At 37.7% G+C, this 16,056-nt stretch overlaps 1 non-coding gene across 1 annotated transcript; it reads left to right on the top strand.

Moving 5' to 3' along the window:
• The first annotated feature begins 301 nt into the window (after positions 1 to 301).
• On the top strand, positions 302 to 407 carry LOC141635647 (small nucleolar RNA R71). Its single transcript, XR_012540319.1, has one exon. It is a non-coding gene; the product is annotated as a small nucleolar RNA R71 (small nucleolar RNA).
• Positions 408 to 16,056: the final 15,649 nt, after the last annotated feature.

Below are 16,056 nucleotides of genomic sequence, written 5' to 3'. Positions count from 1 at the left end.
CTGTCTATTCAACAGATGAACCGTTTGTTGATCTCCAGCAGATTGCAGCTCCAATCTATCAAACCGAGCATTCATCACTTCCAGCTGAGCCACGACTGCCTTATCAACCGAATGGACCATTCGAATACCGTCCCGTGGGTTCCCTTATTCAGCACAATGGGTCACCATCTCCTCAATAATGCCCCATCCCTTATCATCATCAATATTCTTTTGTAATCTTCTGTTGGATAAGGAATCCAGTATAGCTCTATGGTCATCGTACAACCCATTGTAGAACTGGTTGCACAAAAACCATTGATCAAAACCATGGTGAGGAAGAGACCTCACAAATTTCTTGAACCGACATCAAGCTTCATAGAAAGTCTCATCAGGTGCCTGCTTGAAACTAGTAATCTTACCCCTCAGCTGATTAGTGTGTTGTGGAGGGAAGTATCTTTTGTAGAATGCAAGTGCGAGAGTCTCCCAGTTGGTGATACCAGCAGCTGTACGGTGAAGATCAGTCAACCACTCACGGAATAAGTCAGTCAGAGAAATAGGAAAAAGCACTTCATTTATCTTGTCTTGTGTTACTCCCTTAGTAGCGGGAATAGTAGAGCAGTAATCAGTAAAGACCTTCATGTGCTTCCTTGGATCTTCACCCGCGACACCCCGGAACAGATTTCTCTCCACCAAATTTATGTAAGACGGACGGATATCAAAAGTATTACCGTCCTCAGTTTGGAGGTTGAAACCTTTAGGAATAGAGGATGCTTTAGGCTCCGAGTAACTTGCAATATTCGGCATCTTTACTGGTTTGTTGGCAGAAATGAGATTGTCTTCTTCTAAAGACTGGTCTTCTGCAAATAAAAAGTGTTGTAGCGGGCTCGAAAGTAATTAAGTCTTCCTTTCGACGTTCTCTTTGCAGACAGAGTCTATGCCGAAACAGTCTTTCTGGCTCAGAATCATATGGAACTAACTCCGACCAGTTTTACCTGGGCATACACAGCACTGAAAGAGATAAATGAAAACTGTCTCAAAGAATAAAAATTCCCTGAGATGGATAAAAATAAACGAAAAAGAAAAACAGATAGGGCTATTGCCTCCCCGACAACGGCGCCAAAATTTGATATGCTAGTCGCGTACCTACGAAAAATAACCAACTGGCACTAACTAATATAGCTAGGGAAGTCCGGTCGATCTCCACGGGAAGGCAAGATATCTGTTAAGGTTCATCTATTTAGGTCACTAAAGGGGGGTTTAAATTTGGTTTCTATACTAATAAAGGCTTAAAGGAAAGAGCAGTAAAGAAAGAGCAATAAAAGACAGAAAATATAATAGAGGTGATCAAATGAGAGAGAACATGTCAGGATTTCGGTTCACCATGGTAGTCTATCGACTCAGCAGCAAATAGTCTAGATAATTTATGCGAGACGGATACAGGAAAGGTCCTTCCGGTCCACTTTCTATCTTAGATTTCCACTAACTTAACTTCCATCCTCGTCAGTGTAATCTACTGTTCATAGCAAGTCTATTTAGTCCAATCTTCCGATCCACGAGTAAATTAAACAAGATTAAAAGTAACTTAGAAGTGTGCACTCAACTAAGTCGGCATTATAATAAAATTGCCATAGGTACAGATTCTCACAAGTAAACCATCTAGCCTATTCGCTACATCGTCACAATCCTACCATGGATTTCCTAATCCCAACATGAAATAATTTAGCTACTCATATTACTAATGTTGTCAATAATAATAATGATGAATAAAGTAATTAAAGGCATGGTGAAATAACAATAATAATGCATAAACGAAATTAGGGAAGAAATTAATCAGAGAGAAACAAAAAATTAAAGCATTAAATAACAAGATTAAGATTAATAAAGGAACAAAGATTACAATCACAAGCGATCCGGCGTAAAGAACAACCAAAATCCAAGCAAAGAAATCCAAGAGGAAGTTTACAGTAAAGAGTATTAGAGAGAAATTAAGAGAGTAAAGTGGTTTTCTAAAAATGAGTCAAAACGTAAGTAGCGTACTTAATAAACTAATTATGAATGCTTAAATAGAAAAATAAAGTCTATCACGAAATAGGTCCAACACGGGTTAATTAAGCCCGATCGAGCAGTATAAAACCACTCGATCGAGGACTTCAAAGGCTAAATCTCTCGATCGAGAGAAGAGATTACTCGATCGAGGAAACCCCATAAGCAGCATTTCGATCGAGTACAACAAACCACTCGATCGAACTCTTCAGCTTCCCAAACCACTTGATCGACCAAATAAACCCATCGATCGAGTGTTCTTCCTCCAAGTCAGCTTCTAAATCTTCTTTGACTGCATCGTTGACCATCCTTCACACATCCTAATGCAGTACTCTCGCTCTAAAATTCCCGTCTCCCCAAAATGCATGCAAAAGAGGACGAAAAGAGTACGGTTTCACCACTTTCAGGTTCATTTCTGCAATTAAGACAAAACAAACAAAAGTAGCCAATTCGGGGCATTTTGCAATACATAACGGTACAAAAATGCATAGAAATACGTGAAAAATAAGACTAAAAATGCTATATAAAATGCACGTATCATGCATTATCAAGAACGGCCCTCTGGTCCGGATACAACCCATTGTCGAATTGGGTACATAAGAACCACCGCTTGAAACCATGATGAGGCACAGAACGGACGAGATTTTTGAACCTAGTCCAAGCCCCGTTCAAGTCTTCAGTAGGTAGTTGCTCAAATGCAGTAATTTGAGCTCTCAATGCATTTGTGAGCTGTGGTGGAAAATATCGCCTGTAAAAGGCCAAGGCAAGGGAATTCCAGTCGGTTACACCGGCAGCTTCCCTATCTAAATCTCTCAACCATTCCCGGGCATCATTAGTTAAAGAGAAGGGGAAAAGGACTCCCTTCACTCTGTCTTGTGTCACCGCAGCAGCAACAGGAATGGTGGAACAGTATTCTATAAATAATTCTATATGCTTGCACGAATCTTCTCCAAGTACCCCCCTGAAGAGATTTCTCTCGACCAGTTGTAGGTAAGATGGGTGGATTTCAAAGGTTCCCGAGCTAGCAGTGGGTAGTAGGAAACCTTTAGGAAGGGAGTTCACCGTCGGCTCTGAATGACTAGTTATATTCGGCATCCTAGCAGATAGAATTTACAGTGAGGCAGGTACGACAATGTTCTCTTCTATGTTCGGCATTATTCGGCATCCTGCAAAACTAATCAAGAACTTGCAAAAATATGAGATCAGTCTCAAGGAATAAATTCCTTGAGACGAAAGACAAACTTAATAAAAGCAACAAATTACGCCACCTCCCCGTCAACGGCGCCAAAATTTGATACCGTCGTCAGGTACCAAAAATAAATACCTATGTAATACTAACAGAAGCTTGCAGTAAGTAGGGTCAATCTCCACAGGGAGATGGGAAAACGTCAGCTTAATCAAGTCCGTTTAGGTAACAGTTCTGGGGGATTTTAATTGTTTGTTCAAATCAAATGAGATTAAGAGTGAGATAAAAGGCGAAGGAATAAGGGTTAAGCAAATAGACAGAAAATAGCTAAGACAGTCGGTTCACCATGATTATTCAGTCGAGCAAACTAGGTCTCAGGTCAATGCAAGTATGGTTTACGGAGCAGGGAATATCTCCTTTCGGTCTCAGTTCGCCCTAAAGCACAAATAGCTTAGCTTCCGCCCTCACTACGTGCCCTAATGTTCGCTACAAGTCTCACCCTTTCCAATCTTCCGATCTAGGTCAAGGTTTCTGCGATTTAATGACTAATTGCGTCGACTTAATTAGCGTAAACAGTTGAATATAGCGATTAACAACATGAACCAAACTAGCATTAAACCTAATACTTTAAATTACAATTGCTTAATAATCATGGTTCCCCTATGTCCTAGCAAAGAGAATTAGCTATGCATTATTATTGAACCAACAATAATCATACACAAGCATGAGAAATTAAACATCATAACAATGCAGCGAAGAGATTTAATAAAAGCAATTGTAAATAAAGGAAAAGAAGAAGTTAAGAGCAACAAAGAGATTAAGATTAAGAAATAAAGGAGAGTATTGATACCAATTACAAGATTCAAATCCAAGCAATAGTTCCAAAAGTAAGAGTAAGTGTATGAGAGAGTAGAGAGGAAGAGAGAGTATCGTAGTCTAAGAGATGATGAAGAAGTCGTCACAACACATCCTACTTAACCTAATTAAATCCTAATTACAAATCCCAACATGACATAAGGCAAAAACACGATTACAGGATGAAACCTCTCGATCGAGTGGAATTAAACCACTCGATCGAGGACATGATCAGCAATTCCTCTCGATCTAATTGAAAAACCGTTCGATCGAGGACTTCTTATATCAGCCTTCTCGATCGAGTATGAGAACAACTCGATCGAGTGAATCTTCAAAGGATAAAGCATTTGATCGACTGAAAACTGATCGATCGAGCTATATTAGCACGTAAGACACCTTGACACCCTCCCAAATCAGCTCATGCGACTTTTAAGTGATAGATTCCAAGCTCCAATTCCTTATTCTCCATAAATGCATGCAAGTGAGACAAGTTTAGGCTCGATTTATCTTCTTTCTGGTCCGTACCTGCAATTTACACAAGATAAACCAAAGTAGACTATTCGGGGGTTTTGTAGCTAGACACTACATAAATAATACAGAAATACGTGTAAAAATGATGTAAAAACCCTATATAAAATACACGCATCAGTCATGGGCTTTAGACTTGTTAGTCCTGGACTTGGTGTTTTGGACTGACCTGTTTAGTGTTTTGGACTTGTCGGTCCGGGATTTTGTGTGTTGGACTCGTTGGTCCTGGGCTTTGCACTTGGTTTTTTGGACTCACTTGTCAAGGATTTTGTGTGTTGGATGCTTTCTTTGGATTTTGGCCTTTTTGAGAAAAGGGTTTCAATCTTGTTTTGTTTTGATTTTGGTTTCGGCCTTGGGTGAGTAGCTTTGGTTTGGCTATGGGTTTTGCTTTTGCTTCGGCTGGATGGCTTTTACGTCGGCTGAATGGCTTTTGGTCTTTGTTTTTTGCTTTGGCTTTAGCCTTTGCTATCGTTTTGGCTTTGGTTTTCGCTTTGACTTGGATTTTGGCCTTGAATGGCTATTGTCTTGGGCCTTTGCTTTTGGCCTTGGGTGAGTAGCTTTGATTTTGCTTTTGCTTTGAGTGAATTTGACTTTGGTTTTTGCTTTGACTTTGAGCTTTGGCTTTGGGTCAATGGATATTGGCTTGGGCCTTTGATTTCGGCCTTTCACTTTGACTTCAGGTGAATGGCTATTGGCTTGGGCCTTTGATTTTGGCCTTTCGCTTTGGCTTTGGGTGAATGGATATTGGCTTGGGCCTTTGATTTTGGCCTTTCGCTTTGGCTTTGGGTGAATGGATATTGGCTTGGGCCTTTGATTTTGGCCTTTCGCTTTGGTTTTGCTTTGGATATATTAGTTTTTTGCCGTCCTTCGTTCGAGGAAGGTAGAGGTGCAGACGGGGATGTACCCGTTGGTGAGAGGTTGATTCTCAGTGATGGGATGTTTTTGTGGGGAATGGGCTTGCCTTCCATCATTGATCATGAACAAGGAGATGTTCTAGTTTGTTATATGGGTTCATCGTAGAATCCCTCTGATAAGAGCTCGTTCTAGATCAAGTGCTAATGAAAGGTTTCTATTGCTAGACATGGAATAGGTAAAGAGAATGGACACGGAGTTTCGAGTCCTCTGCTTACTCGGTACGAAACGTCACTTGAGTGTACTCACATTGAATTGGAACATATTGTTTGTTTTAAATAAATTCTCAAATCAATTCTCGTTGTCAACGGGAAATAGTAAAGAGGAGAATATATGATAGTTGGAAACCGTGCTTTTATTTAGATAAATAATAGGTTAGCACAGACTCGATGAATACATGTGACTCATGGGGACAACCCCCAGTTATCATTTAGGAATAAAAGGACAGACGCTAGGATAGATATGACAAAGCCTAAGACTCGGACTCGGACTCAAACTCAATCATAGATACGGACTCCTAATCATTACTTTCCCCCTTGAAGGTCTCCTTTGCAGCATCCAGCGGCTGGAATGTCTGGTCTTGAGCGTTGACCCACTTGAGCACTTCACTCTCGTTGTTTGGGACGCCAGAAGGATGAGATCCTAGAAAGTTGTCCTGTTTTTGAGGAGTAAGACGCCCATAAGGACCATTCTTTTCCATTAAATGATTTAGGGTTGATAAAGACAACTTGCCACAATCGAGCATGTTTTGGATGATATGTTTGAGCTTCCAGCACATCTCTACGTTGTGCCCATTACCCCTATGGAATAGGCAATATTGGGAAGTGTCCCAAAAGCAGCCTCACTTCTTAGGTGTAGGATCTGGAGTGGGGCCAATCGGTTGGATTAGTCCTTCAGAGATAAGCACTCTAAAAGCAATAGCATAAGGCATGCCAAGTCTGAAAATTTTCTTTGCGGGTGTGTGGCTCTTTCTCGCGAAGGCTCCAGAAATTTTACTTCGGTGATGCGGAAGGTCTGCTTTTCGGAAGGGGTCGCAGATGTTGAATCTCCTTTAATGATTTCATCGATGCGAGAAATTTCTGTTGATAAGTCCTCGATGCTTTTGATGTTACAACCCTTCCAATGGGATGCATAATTTGGCTGAAGGCAGTTAATGATATGTTTAACTAAAGCCCCATGACCATCCTCTCGATCACCCAAATCGATGAACTTCCTATTAGACCGCCCAGTTTCTTTGTCTTGAGTGGTCAAGAGTAAGGTGGAAAACCTGCCATCCTCAATTCCATCTTGTATGGCGCGCTTGAGCTCGTAGCACGCCTAAGTTTTATGCCCCTTGCCTCTTTGATATCGACAATACGCGTAGCCATTTCAAAATTGGGTTATGTTTTCGGGTTTCGGATCCGGAGTGGGACCAATAGGTTGCAGCAATCCTTCTGAAGAAACTATCTTCAGAGCGGTGCCATATGTTATTCCCAGATCTGTAAATACCCTTTGATGTTTTCCCTTTATTCCAACATTGGTGTTTTTTGGGATGGTTTTGTGAGTTTTGTTCTTGTTTTTGTCAATCGTGGGCGGAAACAGGATTTTGTCAGTGTTAATGGCAGGTTTTTGGGACGTTGCTTGGCATTTTGAAGGGTATTTTGGTGAGGCAATTTCATAGTCTTTGTTGGTGGGTTTATGGGTATGCGAACTATTGAATGACTCCTCAATTCTAACAGTTGTTAGTTGGTGAACCAAGGGTTGGTTTTCTCCTTGATGGTCAGGTTCATTTTTGGTATTACCCAACCTTTTCTCTAAGTTGGCTACCCGAGTGTTCAAATCATCGATAGCCACTTGCACTTTTGAGAATATGTTGTTGATGGAGACGGAGAGCATCATTATGGCGCTTAGTATGCCATTCTCGTCAATTGCATGAATTTTCTCATCGTCGGGAGAGATGAGATGAGAGCTGTCTATAAAATATCCATGGTTGTGTCCAATAGGGTTTTCACGATGGTTGTTCTTGTTCTTTGTTGAGGGAGGTAATGGTAATTCTCCCTTTTTTATCATATCAAGGATGGCGCCTTTTAAGGGGAGACACATTTCTGTGTCATGTCCGCGACCTTGGTGGTATTGACAAAGCAGTTTTCCATCTCATCTACGTCGTCGCTTGTGTGGTGAAGGGCCTGGAGTTTGACCAATCGGTCTGAGCTTTCCTTTGGAGATTAGCCTTTCCAAGGCTGTGGCATAAGGCATACCCAAATCGGGGAAGGACCTATGCGGTCGTCTGGTTTTGGTTGGTGGAGCACCTATGGAATTGGCATCAGTGGTTTTGGTAGCCCTCCAACTAGGGTTGGTTTTATTGTTGGCAAGTAGCCGGCTTTCAAGGAGCTTAACCCTTTGCTTAATATCAGAAGAGGGAGAATTCCCGGTTTTCATTTTGTCCTCAACTTGGGAGAGACGAGTGCTCAAGTTTTCCACGGTAGCTAGGAGTCGAAGGACCATGTTGTTGGTTTCGGCGGAAGTCATGGCGGATGTAGATTGATCGGCTTCTTGAGTTTCTGGTAGGCGTTATAACTTGTCCTAGCAAGGGATTGCACAAACAAAAACATGTACGACACATATTTACAAAAGGCAGCTTTGTCGTGAAGACGCGACGGTGTGACTAGGTTATGAGTTCATTAAAGATCGTGAATGACCTTTTGTGTTTGAACTCAGGGTGTATGACTTTGAACTTAGACTGTTGGAGTAGTGTCCTCCAAAATAAGTGCGTTTACATAATAAATCTCGTAAAAGGAATATCAGGGATTTATTTTTTTATTTGTCAGCTTGTCATCGTTAATCGGTAATGATTGGCTGACTAGAGTTTGACATTACTGTCGTGTGACGGCGGTGATCAGCTGATCCCTTTAGGTCACACCTATAGGATGACGCCCAAGTAGAATAAATTAATTATTTGTATGAGATACGAGATAATTAATTCCTTGTATTATTTATCTTTTAGTTAGTCACGTAAATGTATTAGCTGATAACGGGTTATGAACTCGGGACAAGAAGATTTATTATTTAATTATGTGATATTAAATAATAAATAAGTATATTAGAATTTATTAATTAATTGTTAATTAATTAATTTTATGCGATATGTGTATTTATTTTGAGATGGAATTAATTAGCTATTTAATTTTTACAAGAGGTTGTAAAATTAGCTAAGTGGGATAAAATTGACACATTGTATGTTGATAAAATGGTCTTATGATTACTTAATGGTTAAGTAGTCATTGGTAGTTAAGTTGTATTATTTAAGTGTTAAATAATTAAATTTATATTTAATTATGTAAGATAATTAAATATAAGACTTATAAGCATTTGTGGGGCAATGTCGAAAATCGAAATGGACCCGAAATGAACCATTTGGACAGATTTTTATACACTACTAATACACTCATTGTGAGTGGAAAAGGTACGCATTTTCCACTAGCATTTGTATGTGAATTGTATACATTTGCATGCCTATATACACCTAAGTCATTCCATCATTTCTTAGGTTGGAAATTTGAAGAAAAATTGGTCTTTGTGTGCTTGTTGTGGATGGTTCATATACACCATCAAAAGACCATATTTTTCTTCTTATTTTGTTCATCCTTTTACAATAAACACATATAAAAGTAAACTAATAATATTATCAAGGTAATAGTATTAATTAGTACATCAAATATACATATTACAAAGTTACTACTACTATTAACTAGTTATTAATTTTAGTAGTATTTTAGGCTTATCTTGGGTGCCACCTTAGGAGATTACCTATTTTGGTAATTTTGGTGTATTTGGAGGATCATCCACATTCATATAGCTCAAGAACTACAAAGGTAGGAGACCTTTGTAGTGCCCTTACTTGCCTTATACAATGGAAGGAACTTTTGTCTTAAGATGGTTTAATACCATCTTTTATACTTTTATTTGCATGCATGTAGATTTATACCACTTTAAATTAATTTGTAATTTTAATATCATAAGATGAGTATTAATTTGGTCTAAATAACTAACAAGTGGTATCAGAGCATTGTTAAATACATGCATGTTGTTTTAAGACGATTTTAGTAATTTATGAGATAAATTAATAAAATTGATATTATGTTACTAAAATTAGTTTTATCATATAATATGGTCTTGCATGTAAATAATCTGGTCTTAAGATGATATGGGACCAAAAATTGATTTTTGTTAAATTTTTCCACTTTTTATAACTTAAAATGGCATAAAATTGAGTAAAAATGCATTAAAATTAATTAAGAGTTACCTAAATTTGGTTGCATGTTAATTTTATGCATGTTTATTTAAAAATAACCACTTTCATGTTCTATTTATGAGATAAGTAGATACTTAAAATTAATGTGATTAATTTAGGTTGTTTATTAATTTTTATTTGATAAAAAAATTGGTAAATAATGGTTATTTTGCAAATAAATATTGATTTAATTTTTGGGGTCAAAATTTTTTGAATCTTTAGCTCCTGGAAAATGTTTTAAAATGTATAAAATTTAGTTTTAAAGTTGTTTCAATTTTTATGGTTTGATTTAGAATTAAATCGTAAAAATTGTCCGTTTATGGATTAAATTGTGAAATCATTTTAAATAAATTTAAAAAAAAAAATTCACTTGCATGGCATTTTTGTTGTAAGAACAGAATGTTCATGGCTTTGAAATTTATTTTTCCATAAATTTTTTAAATAAAATGGAATTTTTGAATGATAATTGTGAATTATTATATCATTTTTGTCATAATTGTGTTTTAATTCCCATATAAATTCAAGATAATTGTTGAGAATAATTATTTTGATATTAGACCAGATTAGTATGATGAGTAAGTCTTAAAATTGTTTTAAGAATTGATTATGAATTTTTATTGGTAAAAATTCCGTCAAAGCAAGCTCAATTGACCGTTGTTGGTAAGTTAGACGATTTGGCATGTCCTTTTTCCATAATGCATTTTATTATTCATTTGGATGAATGTTTTTTTTTTTAGCATTTTAATTATGTAATTTTTCCTAATATGGCCATAGGTAGAAGTTGGTATTTTCCGTAATGTAAGGGAATATCGACTTGTTTTGTAATTAATTGCGATTTCGTATCGCCTAATTTGTAATTAATTAATAGTTTTTATTTTAAATTTTATTACAAATTGTATAATAGGGTATTGTTATGTAATTTAATTATTAGTAATTAGATGAAGCATCTAAAGACGGAGTTTTCATGAAGACGGTGTTTTCGGAAAGGCATTCCAAAATCCTAAAGAAGGAGGCCAATTTATGAAGACTCAAGGGACCAAAGAGTTGGTTTCTGAAGTGTAATAATTTTAGTTAATTAGATTAACTAGGTGGCCATATTAGGACTTGTTTGTTTTAATTCTTATATGCATTCATGCCAAATCGTCACTACATGTTTTATTTTTGTTGTTATCGATTTAATTGTTTTGCATTCACCAATTTAGTTCACTTAAAAGTGATAGACAATTAAATTGATAAGATCTCTCACATTTGTTTAAAATTGAGATTAAGTCTTACCAAATAATAGCACCTATGAATCCCTTCTTCATTAGAGGTAGGTACGGATCACCGAGGTAAACTCTTTTTACGTTGGGTAAGTAGGGTAGTAAAAGTTATTACGCGTGAAAATTGGTTGGACTCAATGGGATAAATATGGGTTGAATCGGTCCACCGTGCCCATATTTATTCTGGGGCTAAAAGATAGATTTTAAGAAAATCCGTCAACCAAGAGTTCTAGTAGTAGAATCAGTCAAAGTTGTTGACTCACCAAATTTATATAAATGTGGGTTGAATCGGTCCACCGTGCCCGTGTTTATATAAAATTGGATCTTGGAATCATTTATATAATTCAGTGGAAGATCATTATATAAATGGGAACTTGTTAAATAGTTTCACAAGTTAAATATTTCTAGACGATAAATGTTAATCTTTCCTTTATTTATTTCCTTTGTAGTAATCACGATGACTTCTACTAGTGAAACCGTCACCATAGCTAGAGATTCATGGCTACGTTCTTTTATGGACAAATATGTTTTAAAAGCCGACGGTAGTAATTTTAAAGATTGGGAGGAACAACTTCGATTAGCTGCCGCAGGTGATGGCAAATTACGCTACCTTGTCGATCTCTCTCCCCCTTCGCCTAGTACTAGGGCCACTGCCGATGTAAGGGAGGCTTTTTCAAATTATCAAAAGGAATCCGCTGCAATAAAAAATGTTTTGATTTTTTCAATGGATCCTGCCTTACAAAGGCAATGTGTCAAGTTTCGCGATGCACATGAAGTATTCTCGAGGCTTTCTACTATATTTTCTCAAGCCCCGAGAATAATTCAATATGACACCGCAGTTCGTTTCTTTGAGGCTAACCTCAAAGATGGTCAACCTGTAAGTTCACACGTACTTAAAATGATTGAGTACGTGGAAACTTTAGAGGGGTTGGGATGCAAGATCCCCGACGAACTTGTGACCGAGTGCTCCACTCTCTCTCGCACGTCAAGGGATTTACCCAATTTAGGGTAAATTACAATATGACAAACATGAGAAAGAGTTTACATGAGCTCCATTCTCTGCTTGTGCAAGCAGAGAAGGACATGGGATTGAGTGGGAGTACGAGGAAAGATGTGCTTGCGATTAACGTGAAGGGGAAGAAGCAGTTTAAGAGGAACGCAGGTAAGAAGCCCGTTCAGGTGGAGGGAAAAGGTAAAGCAATTGCGAATTGCTCCACCAAGCCAAAACCTATAAAGGGTAATCCTCTTAAAGATACTTGTAATTATTGTAATAACAAGGGACATTGGAGGCGTAATTGTACTAAGTACCTGAATGACATAAAAGCTGGCATTGTGAAGCCAACATGTATTTTTTCAACCGAATCTTTTATGATAGACATAAATTATGCTTCAAATACAACTTGGGTATTAGATACTGGTTGTGGTTCTCATTTGTGTAATCATTTGCAGGGCCTAAAAAGCATAAGAAAGCTAAACAAGGGTGATGTCGATTTCCGAATGGGAAACGGGTCTAAAGTAGCTGTCGTCTCAGTAGGAACTTATGTACTTAGTTTAGCTTCGGGGTTGGAGTTACATCTTAATAATTGTTATTTTGTACCAACGCTATCTAGAAATATAATATGCGTATCTTTGTTAGACACAGAAGGGTTTTCTTTTGTAATTAAAGAGAAGTGTTGTACTTTTTCCCTTAAGGGGATTGTATATAGCCAAGCTATTTCAATCAATGGAATTTATATTCTAGATACCTGCAACGATGTTTATCATTTAGATTGTAAAAGACACAAAACAGGTGATCCTGATCTATCTGATTTATGGCATTGTCGATTAGGACACATCAACGAGAAGCGCATTAAAAGACTAGTGTCGACTGGTATAATTAAACCTTTTGATTTCAAATCATTTGGTACATGCGAATCTTGTCTTCTTGGCAAGATGACTCGTTCACCTTTTCTAGGAAAAGGATCTCGAGCTAGTGAGGTATTGGATTTAATACATACCGATGTTTGTGGCCCAATGACAGTCACTGCTAGAGGTAATTATGACTATTTCATTACTTTTACCGATGACATGAGTAGATATGGGTATATCTACTTAAGGAGGTATAAAAGTGAAACTTTTGATAAGTTCAAAGAGTTTCAGAATGAAGTAGAAAACCAATTAAATAAGAAGATTAAAGTATTACGATCAGATCGTGGTGGGGAATATTTAAGCAATGACTTTAAAGATCACCTTATAAACTGCGGTATTGTATCTCAGTTAACTCCTCCTAGCACACCACAATTTAATGGTGTGGCTAAAAGGAGGAATCGAACTTTATTAGATATGGTTCGATCGATGATGAGTCAAACAGAGTTAACTAAGTCATTCTGGGGTTTTGCCATTTTATCTGATTTACAATCACTTAATAAAAATCCAACTAAAGCAACTGACAAAACTCCATATGAGATATAGAAAGGGAAAGTCCCGAATCTGCGATACATGAAAGTATGGGGTTGTGATGCTTATGTCAAGAGCAAGTCTGATGATAAGCTTGCACCTCGTTCTGAAAAGTGTATTTTTGTAGGCTACCCTAAGGAAACTTGTGGACATTACTTCTATAATAGTAACGAGAACAAAGTGTTTGTGGCTCGTGAAGCTGTCTTTCTAGAAAAAGAGTTTATTTCTAGAAGACAGAGTGGGAGAAAATTTGAACTTGAGGAAGTTCAAGAGCCACAAACTGATATGACAATATAGGAAGATGTTCCTTCTACGTCTGAATCAGTTATTGTTCCCTCTGAACCTAGGAGGTCAGAAAGGGTTAGTCGCCAGCCTGATAGATACCTTGGTATTATCGAGGAAGATGGTGAGAATGAGGTTTTACTTTTAGAAAGTGATGAACCTAAGACCTATAAAGCTGCTATTATGAGTTCTGACTCTAAGCTATGGCTCGAGGCCATGCAATCCGAAGTGGATTCCATATACAATAATCAGGTATGGGACCTGGTTTACTTACCGAAAGATGTTCGACCTCTTCAGTGTAAGTGGATATTCAAGATTAAAATCGGCATGGATGGACATAAAGATGTCTACAAAGCTAGATTGGTTGCAAAAGGTTTCACTCAGGTTCATGGTTTACACTATGATGAAACTTTTGCACCAGCTTATATGCTTAGATCTGTTCGGATAATGTTAGCGATTGATGCATTTCATGATTATGAGATATGGCAAATGGATGTCAAAACCGCTTTCCTGAACGGGTTTCTGGAAGAGGAAGTGTTCATGACACAACCTGAGGGTTTTGTGGATCCTAAAAATCCTAACAAAGTATGCAAACTTAAGAGATCCATTTATGGTCTTAAGCAAGCGTCAAGGAGTTGGAATCATCGTTTTGATCATGTTATTAAACAGAATGGTTTTTCTCGAAGTGTTGAGGAACCATGTTTATACATGAAGTTTAGTGGGAGTAAAGTTGTTTTCTTACTTCTTTATGTGGACGACATATTACTCATTGGGAATGATGTTGATATGCTTGCTTCTGTTAAGAAGTGGTTGGGAAATCACTTCCAAATGGAAGATTTGGGAGAAGCTCGACGCATCTTGGGTATCCGGATCTATAGGGATAGATCCAAAAGGATATTAGCATTGAGTCAAGAAGCCTATATCGATAAGATTCTTGACCGATTCAATATGAAAAACTCCAAGAGAGGTTTTCTACCTATGGGCAGTGGGATCACTTTGAGTAAGTCACAGTGTCCTACTGAGCCTAAAGATATTGAACGCATGAAATCGATTCCCTATGCTTCCGCTGTTGGATCGATCATGTATGCTATGATGTGTTCTCGTCCTGACGTCTCGTATGCTTTGAGTATGACGAGTCGTTTTCAGAAAATTCCAGGTGAGAGTCACTGGATAGCCGTCAAGAATATTCTAAAGTACTTGAGAAGGACTAAAGATTCATTCTTAGTGTTTGGAGGAGAATCTGAATTACGTATAAGAGGTTATACGGATGCCAGTTTCCAAACCGATAGGGATGATTTGAAATCCCAGGCTGGTTTTGTCTTTTTGTTGAACGGAGGGGCTATTTTGTGATAATAGTGGGGCTATTTTTCAACAAAAGTAGAGATTTAATCGAAAGGAAAGAAATTACAGTTTGTATTGTGATAACAGTGGGGCTATTTTTCAACAAAAGAGCCCAAGTCTAGTAACAAATCTAGACATGTACTTAGGAAATTTCATGTAATTAGAGATTTAATCGAAAGGAAAGAAATTACAGTTTGTAAGGTTGGGACAGCTGACAACATCACCGATCCTTTAACCAAACCTTTGTCTCAAGCTAAACATGATAGTCATGTAGTTTCGATGGGGTTGAGACGAATGCCAGAACTGTTGTAAATTATATGATATGTAATAATCAAAATATCGTATTTATTATTTCATATAAGATAACTGCATTTATCGTCATATTCAGTTTTATGTCTGAATTTTATATACTTTGTTTTATCCAAATAGATTGTAATGACAATGTCGAACTCTATTAAGTGAACTGGATTAACATTGTATTTTGTCCCTAGTTACTTAATGAGGTGACGTCTCGGAGTGACTAGATTGTAAGGCGATAGATGACAGGTTCGACTGTTATATGGTCATAGTGATGACTGGTCGATTACATAGGCATATTGTGAGACAATTTGTCAGACAGTTACCGTTTGTAGAGTCCTTTTGTTGCTAGGTCGTGGCGAGGATTTCTATTTATTCCTTCGAGTCAATTCTTTAGACTGGTGACTATTTGTCTGAGTTGGTACGGTTTTCCGGTGGCTTTGCTTTTTGTTCTAGGTCGCACCGTAAAAGGAGGCCGACGAGCATTTACTGGGTCATTGTGATCTGTGTCGAATGTAGAAAATAGGTCAGCGGGATTGTCCTTTTAAGTCATATCTTATCTCAAGGCCACCCGAGGAGAGATGATTGTGAATGCGTGGCCACGCTCGGATGCGATCTATAGTAGATTATCCGGTCAGACAGTCATTCTCTTGATCGAGGAAACC

The sequence above is a fragment of the Silene latifolia genome, chromosome Y (genome assembly GCF_048544455.1).
Source record: "Silene latifolia isolate original U9 population chromosome Y, ASM4854445v1, whole genome shotgun sequence".
NCBI lineage: Eukaryota > Viridiplantae > Streptophyta > Magnoliopsida > Caryophyllales > Caryophyllaceae > Silene > Silene latifolia.
Note: the sequence above shows the minus strand (reverse complement) of the source record. Positions and strands in the feature narration are given on the sequence as shown.